The 11312-nt window shown below is 38.0% G+C and overlaps 1 protein-coding gene across 1 annotated transcript in view; it reads right to left on the reverse strand.

Moving 5' to 3' along the window:
• The window catches only part of LOC122809737 (cytochrome c oxidase assembly factor 1 homolog), a 651317-nt gene extending 640619 nt beyond the window's left edge, over window positions 1-10698 (reverse strand). The window contains exon 1 of the mRNA XM_044081449.1: window positions 10628-10698. The gene's annotated coding sequence lies outside the window, so the exon portion shown is untranslated. The remainder of the gene's footprint in view (window positions 1-10627) is intronic.
• Window positions 10699-11312: the final 614 nt, after the last annotated feature.

Genomic DNA, 11312 nt, shown 5'->3' on the forward strand with positions numbered 1-11312 from the left:
AAAAGTCAACACATTCTAGCTAGGCTTATAAATGCCTTCGGGCAGGTAGCCTAGTACCTACCTATGAACCTATGAACCTATTTCTATTGGCTGCTTTACTAAAAAATGAAATCAAAATCTAAACAACAATATTTGAAGTTCTGAATATTATAATAAAGGTGTTAAAAAAAAGAAAGCAGTGGTGTGTGCATTGCATCTAATCCAGAATTGGGGCATGCTGGCCGATGGTGCATGCATTGCATCTAATCCAGAAGTGGGATGTGCAGGCTGATGGCTCATGCATTGCATCTAATCCAGAAGTGGGACATGCAGGCTGATCGTGCATGCATTGCATCTAGTCCAGAAGTGGGACATGCAAACTAATCCAGAAGTGGGACATGCAGGCTGATGGCGCATGTAATGCATCTAATCCATTACTGGGGTATGCAGGCTGATGGTGCATGTATTGCATCTAATCCATTGCTGGGGCATGCAGGCTGATGGTGCATGCATTGTGTCTATCCAAAACTGGGGTATGCAGGCTGATGATGCATGCATTGCATCTAATCCAGAAGTGGAGCATGTAAGCTGATGGTGCATGCATTTCATCTAAGCCAGAGTTCAGTTGTGCAGACTGATGGTTCATGCATTGCACTCTGACATGCACAATGCCAGCCATAGCATTCTGTAGCATCATAAAAAAAGTCTTGGATTGTCTAGGCAAGATGATGTTGTCATGGCTGCTAACTCTTGCCCACTATGATGTAGGGTGGGGAAATGGAAGGGGAGGGAATTTGCCTGGGTGGTTAGATAGGTATGAAGGCCAGTGGGAGCTGAGACAAAAAATGTAGAGTAGAATGCTTTAGTTTGGGAAATTGATGGAAAGCATAAATGATTGTAGGGGTGACCACAAATAGATCAGTTTAAGGAAATGATCTAACTCAGTACTAAAATTCTTCCTGCACTATACTTTGTAAAAGTTTAGTAGGACACTGAAGTTCAGGGGTTGGATGACAGTGGTGCAAGAATAAGAGAGGGTTGTTGTGCAGGGGATGGTGCAACACCCAGGTAGCCTCAAGCCATATATCTCCTTTCAGCATCTTTACACTATTTATCAGGACAGGAGCTACAGTAGTTGGATGTGCATAGCATTGCTTCTGACACTTCTGGTTTGTATCCAGTGCTAGAGCACAATATGTTTTTGACATGCCTTTAACTTATTCTGCTGTCTCTCGACTACTAGCACCCTCATTTCTTGTCTTCCAGCCACGCCCTGGTAACTGCAGCTTGTAATGCAGATAAGATAAGACTGAGCTGTTCTAATTTTTAAACCCTCTGTCATACAATACTAAATTACCAAGCACTAGTGACATATATTGTTTTTCCTTTAAAATTACTTATGTATTTCGCCATCTAAGAGATGAAAGATTAATACTTCACTGTTTTCCACTTGCAAGACCCCCATGTTAAGATTAAAACAAAGAACAATGTTTGTGTTCTCAATGTGATTTTTCTTTTCTTCTCATTGTATACTTGTTACCTAGTTTTACATGCATATTCTTAAAATCTTTATTTCTTACTTTGACTTGACTACTGAAAAAAAGCCTTTATTTTAATCCTTTCACAGAGAACAATCATGTTTATATAGGCAGTAGACTTGTATACCCTTCCCAACACAAGTTTAAGCAGTATAGTTACAATTTAACTTCACTCTCTGCGCTTTTCCCTCTACTCCCAAATATTGCCCTCCAACACTTAAACATGTGCAGGCGTACACTGTGATAGTCAGCCTTTTCAGCTACCCATGGCAGTCTATATTTTATCTTTACTAATGCACACACTATGACAGTTAATTGTTGTACTTATCTTTGAGATCCATATACACACACACACACACACACACACACACACAAACACAAACTCTTTCTCTCTATCTCTCTCTCTCTCAGAGCTCATGTTTGCCATACATACTGCTGATTCAGTGCAAAGAAGTTAATAAATTGTGTATGCTCCAAGTTTAACTTGCGTGATGTGTAGCATGGTCAGCATAAAGAGTATTTATTTCTCCTGTCAATAATGCAGCAGCTGCTAGCAGAACACTATGACACCACCTAGTAGAGTATGTGGCAAATAGCTTATATGTATAGATAGATGTTTGTGTGGGGGGTGTAAAAAATAAACATATGCATCTGTGTTTTTTATGGGCTCCTATATATAATTAGTGTGTGTGTGTGTGTGTGTGTGTGTGTGTGTGTGTGTGTGTGTGTGTGTGTGTGTCTGTGTGCGCGTGCGCATGTGTGCGCGTGTGTGTGTGCGTGTGCGTGTGTGTGTGCGTGTGTGTCTGGGCGTGTGTGTGCGTGTGTGTGTGTGTACATTTGTTTATTTATACTTCTCACATTCTGTCTGGAGTCTGCATGTCTTCCCTGTGTTCGTGTAGGTTTCCGGTTTCCTTCCTCATTACAAAGACATGCACCTGGAGCATTTCTCCCTGGGCCTCTGCTGAAAATTGGCTTCATTCCAAGTCAGACTTTCCCAGTAAACAAATGTTAAATTAAAAATAAAAATAAATAACTAAACCTTCTTTATTTATACTTCTCACAGATTAGGTGGACAAATACCACTACAACTGCATTCCTGTACTCTGCCTTTACCTACCTTCTACCAGCTCACTTCCTATTCTTTCATTCCTTTTCCATCCACGTAAGAACTAATGACTGTAGTGCATTCTATAATTTCTGAAGGCAGCATGTTAAGCCCTTTGATACATTAACACCTATGTGGTATGGAATGTCACACTTCTAGCATATCTTGCATTCCAGAACATTTTCTGAAAAATAAGCTTAAAAAGCATAACAAAAACAGATGTAAATATTTTGTGAACAATAAAAACTATTAAACTGTACAAACAGTAGTGCAATCATTAAGAAGTATTCTTTATAGTGACAATAGTCAGAGCATTCATAATTTTTTCCATAAATACTGTAATATATTGATATAATGCACACAACCCCCCAAATTATATTTTTTCTAAACTTTTGCAAACAGATTTTCTTATCTTGAAAACAATACATGGACATAAATGTTAGAACATTTTTTTATTAAACGGGCATATGCTTTCACATAACTACAAAAAATCCTATATATGTTTATTGAGATATTTACAGAAATATGAAAAAATGTGTTTAATTGTATGGTTAGCAATGCAAATAATACTGGATATCTCTCAAGCTGTGCAACTTACAGTGCAAATATTAAAGACAGTTTTCTTCTGCAACATCTAAGGTTTCACCTAATGTCATGCAACTGTTTGTAGTCACTTGGTTACAGAAGTATTAAGTACATATGGAAATGTTGCTTATTTTCATAATTACTAAAAACAACTAGCACAGCGGTGGTGGTGCTGCGGTAGCGTTGTCGCCTCACAGTAATACGTTGTCCTGTTTGATTCTCAGCTAGACCGTCTTCTCTGTGGAGACATGCGTGAATGGGTGTACCTTCATTGAAGGTTGTGCGTCAGGGCCGGCAACTCGGCACGTAAAAATCTACTGCCAATCGCTGTGGCGACCCCTAACCAGGAAAAGCCGAAAGACACAAGCAGACACAAACAAACTAAAAACAACTAGCAATATTTTCAGTATAGTGTGATATAAACCAACATTTTCAGTGAATTGTCCTTTTTCCTACATTGGTGTTTCACACCATATACCTCAATAAAATGTAGGTCTCCTAGTTATGAACATAAATATGAAAATATGAATAAGTGGCAGACATTGATATCCTAGATTAACAATCTTAGTGTCATTTTGTTAAAAATTCCTTGCCCTTCCCATTGCTGCTTATTATTAGCTGGTAAGTCACGTAGTTAAAGAAGACAGACCCAAAAATGTTCTGGATGCCATAAGGAGGTATGGGTGTGAAATGGAAGTGTACATCAAAGCTATTTTCCACTGATACACTTCTTTCTTATGACCTCTGCACTTCCACCATTCCTTTCTTTTGGGATTTTGAATGTGTGTGTGAATTATGTCTTTTTCTTTATATCTCCAGGTTAAGGCTGTTCAGCACATTAAGTGCATTTCTTCTCATTTCTAATCTCTCATTTTACTCACCTTTGATCCCTTGAAGCCAGAAAGAGGAGTGCACTTCAACAGCAAGCAAGTTCTGAAGATTTTGTGCCCTAACCACTGATTTTTTTTGGTTTCTGTCCTTGAGTCCCTCAGTGTTAAAGGTGCTTGGAAGGTGCCATAAGGCATAGTTGTCATATCTTTGGCAGGATATAACCCATGCAGCTTAGGCTACTGCAACAGTATATATCCATAGCTGGGAGGTAAGAAATGACCAGATAACTGCTATCCTGCAGAGGGCTGGATTTTATTATTTTTTAACTACCCTTCTCCCTTGGATGGGACTTTCTGCTCAAACGTGCTGATCATACAGTATTTGTCCCTTAACACCTCTATACATTTATGACCTGCTTGCATACATGCACCTTCAGGACCTAATTGAGAACAGGATGTTTCATATCTTCCTGTCTTACTCATGCTTCATAGAAATGTTCTGGAAGGCTTGCATAACTGAATGATATTAATCCTGACTGTCCCTTCCTGGTGGCTATGGTTAGTTAGATGGGGCTACCAGTAAATGACTTTCATCATCTCTGATGGTGCAGAATGTTGTGCCTTGCTTATTGATATGAATATCTAGGCTGTACTGTAACTTACCTTTCTAACTTCTTGTTTGTTTTAGCATCACTTTTAAGGTGTTGTGATAACTTAACTTGCCTGTCATTATCCAAGACTAGTCTGTTTAAAAGTACTGGTGAGACCCTGTTGCCAGACTAGAACTCTCTGCACTTCCAATACAGGGCTGCTGAAGCTTATAATGATCTGCTTAACATATGTGGGTCTTCAAGTACTGTTCATTACCACTATTTACTGTGCTTTGATGGTTATAGAATTTCTCCACTTTTATGGCCTTTACATTGTTGTTAAATTGTATTTTTTTCTCAAAATTTTTATTTTTCTATTGGATATTAACAATCAAAATATTTCAAAGCATACAATATATACTGAATAAACAACTATTTACACTATATACAGTCATCCATGACAAACATTAGCTTCATCAATGAAAACTATCAATATTTATCTAATAAGTTTTGCAGTTTCTGCCAAACTATTCTTTTATATGTTACATTAGATGTAATTCTTCTGATATGGTTATGGGCCCTTTTGGGGGTGAGAGGGGGGTGAAGTTTGCACTGAATCTGTCTGCCAGGATGTTGGCGATATTGGTCGGTTCAGTGTATTTTGTGTCATTCTGCACTAAGTCCGAGCAGATCTGAGAATTGCCACTTAGATTCCTGACATAGCTAAAGAATGCCTTGTGGTTATCTTTGGAGTCCTTGGCAATTTTTCTTTTGAAGCTAGCTTTGGATGATTTTATGAGGGATCGTAGTTTCTTGCTGATACTGATCAGGGATGTCTTACCTTCTTCGGATTTTACTCTTTTCTGTGCTAGTTTCCTTCATCTGTTATATAGCTTGTTTATGGCAGGGGTCCACCAGACTGGTTTCCTTTTCTTGGAAGAGTGAGTCTTGGTTTTGCTTGGGTTAGCACAATACATGCATTCTTGTAGGTGCCCGTAGAGTGCATTAGTAAAGGATTTTGCAGCTTGGGCAGCATTAAGCTTTAGCATGGGGGCTTTGAAACTTTCCACCTCAGTCTTAAGTAATGTGGGGTTTGCTTTTGAAAAGTGTTTCATGGTGGTTTCTTTGACAGGGGGTGGGGGCGGAATGTGGATATCCAGAGTGATTAGTTTATGGTCAGATCTAGCCAGCGAGGGGTTGACCTCTGGTGTGGAACACCAGTCATCCATGCTGGTGATGACCAGGTCCAATATGTTGTCACCTCTGGTGGGGGTGTTGACCAGTTGATCCAGGGCGTTTGAGTTTATAAATTCTAGGAAATGTTGGGCAAGGGAGTTAGTACTTGAGTAGTTGTCCCAGTTAATGTTTGAGTAATTGAAATCACCCAATATCAGGGTGTTTGGTAGGACCTGTATGTTTCCCAGTCCTGGGACATGGTGGATGATCTGTAGCAAGTTACAATTTGAATTGCTGTTTTGCCCGTTGTTAGTTGCACGTGGATGATCTCTGAAGCATTGTGCTATGCCACTAACATGGAGGTGTGGGTATCCTTGATGAATATGGATACGCCACTGCCTTTTGTATTTCGGTCTGAGTTTTGAGGCCAAAATGTATAGTATGAGTTGTAGCCTGGTAGTGCTGGGGTTCTCTCTGGAGCCTTAAACCAGGTTTCTGTTGCTGCACATATATCGATTTCCTCCATACTGAGGAGTGCCTCGAGTGCGTGCATTTTGAGGTTTAGACTTCTGGCATTGAGCAGCATTACCCTCAGATTTTTGTTACTTGTGCTATTTATGGTGGTGAGTTTGTCTTTTGAGCCTTGCCTAAAAAAAGCACTACGGGGGTGGCAAGAGCCTTGGCCAGTATTTGAAAGCCTAAGGGGGACAGGTACAAGCCGTCTCCAGTGAAGCAGCATGGCTTGTCGAGCACGTCACCCAGGCTGACAGACACTGGATCCCCTTTGAATGACACCAGAAGCTTAGCCAATTGTTGAAACTGATAATTTGTTCTTTATACCGTGGTATCATTCTTGGTGAGGGCAGGATGCTACTCAGGGTCAGGGTCATACCAGCCTGGGCTAAGTGATCAGAGAGCTCTTCCATGTCTGTTTTCATGTAGTTCGGGAAGTACAGCTCAGGTCATGCACACCAAAATAGACAATGACAGAGCCATATTTGTATTTGTTCTGGAGTGACCTGAGGGCTTGTGTTATGTGACGGATCCCAGCACCTGACAGGCAGCTAACAGTAAACTTCTCCTTGTTCAGCCTAGTGAGTGGGACATCAGTGTGCCTGACTATAGAGTCACCTATTATAGTGTGTTGGGTATGTTATTTTGCCTTAAAGCCTGTGATTGCGTGGCACACTGGTTTTGTGAAGTATGTGTTTCATGGTTTGTGTTGGGGGGTGGAGGTTGCTTGGGAGTCTGTTTTGGTGGTCTCTTTTGCTTTTGCAGATTTTTATTTATAGCCTCTGAGTATGTTTTTGTGTATTTATGTGTGTTTTTTACCGGTGCTGGTTTCATAAGTCTATGTGAGACTGGTGGTGTGATGCAAGTAGTTCCCTTCTCCTCTTGACTGTCTGGTCCAGTCTTGGGTTGAGAGAGCTTAACCTCCAGTTTGACTGTATAATTGCATCTCTTGCATGTATTAGTGTTTGCTGGTAGGAGGAGAGGGTTGTCTGTGTACATGAGGCAGTTGTAACACTACCTCAAAATGCCCAGATTCACCAGTTCAACCAGAGAGTACAACTGAAACTGCCCTTTGGACATGCCTGTATAGGTACAGTGAACTGTTTTACTGATTGGGTGGTAAGGTCGAATAGAGAGCTTTGTCCTTCTCTGCAGTATAGGGGGGTCTAGTGCTAAGGTTTATTAGTGCTTGCTATGAGTTTTGTGCAGGTGCCGGGCTGAGAAGTGAATGGTTTGAGTTCTTAAGTTGAAAGTGTGTCTAGTTCCAAGGAAAGAATTGAAGAGGAGACTTTGTGGAGCCAGGAATAGTTGTACCCTAGCTATCCGATGCTGCCCGGAGTGCAAAACCGCGCAAATATGGGTTTTATAGCCCAAAATGGCCAATAAACTACTAATTTCTGGGCAGAAATCACTCCTCCAGGGACAGATAGGATAAAAAAGCGGCATTGTAGGTGGAATTAGCTAAAAGCAGCAAGAAAATGCAGAAAAATGATACTTAATCACTCCAAAGTCTCTCTTTTGTCTCTCTGCTGCTGTAGAGCTCTGCAGGGCACCAGGCAGGAGCTTGCCAAGCTGTGTACAAGCTCAAAAACCTTGCAAATGCAGGTTTTATAGCAGGGAAATGAAAGAGATAGAAATTAGACCAAAATGGCCAATAAACTACTAATTTCTGGGCAGAAACCACTCCTTCAGGGGCAGATAAGTTGCTCAAAGCTCCCCTCTCTCACAGATGAATAGAGAAACGTCCTTCTATCCAAGTAAGGTATGGGCAAACACAGAAACTTGTAACACAGCCCTGAATTCAGCACTAACCTGAAAACTGGACTATACTAGCTTAGAAAGGTGAGAAAACAAGTACTTTTTTTGTTTTTTTCAGAAAATAAAGCAGATACAATCAAAAAACATGTTAAATGCACAGAAATGGCTGTCACACTTGAGTGTGTAACCTACAACAGTTAAACAGGTAATTTAAACACAAAAATGACTTTGTTAAAGTGCAGGCAGTAAAATAAGTACAATATGTAACTGAAACAAGCTTTTTAAATCACAGAAACTCTTAAAATTCAACATTTTAGGTGGAATTAGCTAAAGGCAGCAAGGAAACACAGAACAATTATACTTAATCACTCCAAAGTCTCTCTTTTGTCTCTCTGCTGCTGTAGAACTCTGCAGGGCACCAGGCAGGAGCTTGCTGAGCTGTATATGGTTTTGTTTACTGATTTGTTTGGATCTAATAGCCAATTTATGTAAATGCCTAGGGTTTACAGAATAGGATTGTAATTTTAGTTTTTCTAAGTTTATAGCAACTTTGTGATTTAATTAAGTATTTTTGATTTAAGTTTGATATTCCGTATGTACTGCAATATCATTTGATTTTAAATTTAGTTTCAACTTATCTGTTTTGATTTGTAGTTCTGATAGTTCTTTGTCCCATTCTTTTCTTTTTTGAAGGTACCAAGTTTTAACTCTACCATACAGATAAACTTTTAATGCATCCCATAATATAGTGTCTGTTACCTCCCCATTATTGTTGATTTCTACGAATGTATCTATTTCCTTTAGAATCCATTCTCTAAAACCTTTTTATTTTTGTTATATATGCTGGTATTCTTTGTAGAATTATCAAATCATCATTCTTCACAGCCAAACTAAAAGAGGTATTATGGTCAGAAAGTGGGCATGACATTATTAAAACATCACTTATTTTTGAATAAGAGACATTTAAAATGAAAATCTTGTCAGTATTTGTTTGTGTGCCAAATCTGAATGAATAATGTGTACAGTTAAGTAAATTTTGTAATTTCAAATTGTATATGTCCCTGAGATTCATTGAGACAATACAGTTATTTAATTTCTTAGCTTGTGTTGTTAATTTAACTTTACTGGTCCTAGAAGTATCTCTATCTGTTAATAAGCAATTGAAATCCCCATCCAATATAATTTCACCCTTTGCATATAATGCAATAGTATCCAGATATTTATTCACATTTAGTTCCTAACCCAGGGATCCAATAAGAATTTACCAACATGTAGGATTTCCTATTAATTTCCAGCACCACTAAACTTAACATGCCATCCTTATCTGAAAATGAGTTTAATATTTTAAGCATTATGTAAGTGTTCCACAGTATAAGGGTGCCACTTCTTTTAGATTTATAACATGAATCAGTAAGTACTATATAACCATTAAAGGATAGTTTCTGTAAATCTTTCTTCAATAAATGAGTTTCTTGCAAGAAAATTATTTGTGCTTTATGTATTTTGATAAACTTAGGAAAACCAGCTCTTTTGATGTTATCATTTAAACCATTATTTAGAACATCTATAATATATCTCATATGCAATAGCCTGAAATATCCCCTAGAATTATTTATCATGAATGAATCAAAAAATGTAACTAATGACTTCTGAAACAAATAACTATATAAGCATACAAACATGGAACATCATGTTCCAGGTTTGGTTAAAGATTTAATCAAATCACCCACTTTCTCCATCTCAAACACCAATTACATCACAATTAGCTTCTGCTTGAAGTATATAAGTTATGAGCTGTAAAACATTTTTAAAGTAACCCAATCAAACATGAGCTTAAAAAGTACACCATTTAATCACAGTAGAACCATTTTCATTAATGCATATAATCAGTCACACAATAATGTAACAATGTGAAGTCAACTTCATCATATGAAACCTATCTTGATGTGAGGCTCTAAATAGAGACTTATATTAATTATGCTTAGTTCCCTTCTGTGTTATAACCTTAGAGATATAATACTTGTACAGTTTCTGTTTTATACAAGGTTAATACACGAGGATGAAAGAAAAAAAAGCACTGTTCTATTGGTAATGTTTAAACAGTTTAAAACTATGATATTTGTTCTGACCACTAGTTATATTTATAGTCATTTATCAAATCTGCGTGCGTAGTCCTTTGACAGATCTGTATCATTCCATTATATCTTACAGTGCAACTAAAATTGAGTGTAATACATTTTTTCAGGTACTTTTACATGTCCTTATAAAAAATATGTCTGCTTGGTTATGGTTGCAGTAATAAAAAAGACATGTATATAATTAAAATTTATGTTCACTTCACATGCTGCCCATTTATATAACTGGCATTACCATTTGTTTTCATTTAAGGATATTCTATCTGTCATCTTCTTTATCTCCCACCTTCCCTCACTGTTTCTCATAAAACAAAGACATTAATTGGCTTTAATTCATTTTTTAGCTCTAAACTAGACATATAGTCACAATATTGGCTCTTTAGTGTCTTTAGAATACTTTTTTATAATATTGCTGTACCTTTTAAAATTCTGAACCAGGATTTCACTTAATATTTACTGCTTTCCCTTCCGAATTTCGTCTGAGGCTCCATTTCTGCGTTTTGAAGCTGTGCGTGGGTTGAAAGGTTGCATGACATCACTGTGCCGTGTTTCCTTGCAGCTGGCTTCTCAAACTCCTTGCTGGTGCCTTGTACATGCTCGCGCCTGTTTAAAACAGTCACAGAATCTAAAAAAAAGCATTTCAGCAAGAAATACAAATTATGTAGCTTTCCTTGCTCCTGTGAAAAAAAAAATGCTCGAGTAGCCTCAGCACTGCAAAATACCAATGGCCAATATTTAACCAGGCTAGCAAAGCTGTATTTTCCCTTCAGAACATCAGCTTGCACCCATAATGACTTTTAAACTTATCTGTTAACATTAAACAACTTATATCTGTCAGCCAACTTGAATACAACATCTATTACCTTATTATAGTCAAATATGCAGTTAGATAAATAATCAGATGGTCACAGAGCATAAAATAAGCATTTTGTTCATATCTTTAAAAAACGCAACATTTTTGTTTTAACTACACCTAATAATAATAAAGACAATATTGATACAGGAGGCCTATGCAGTATGATCATAAATGCATGTTTAGTATGCAGTATAGCATTACCCCACCATTCACACACATGAATATATTTTCCTTAAGATCTCACAAA

The sequence above is a fragment of the Protopterus annectens genome, chromosome 8.part0 (genome assembly GCF_019279795.1).
Source record: "Protopterus annectens isolate FY-2018-M chromosome 8.part0, PAN1.0, whole genome shotgun sequence".
NCBI lineage: Eukaryota > Metazoa > Chordata > Ceratodontiformes > Protopteridae > Protopterus > Protopterus annectens.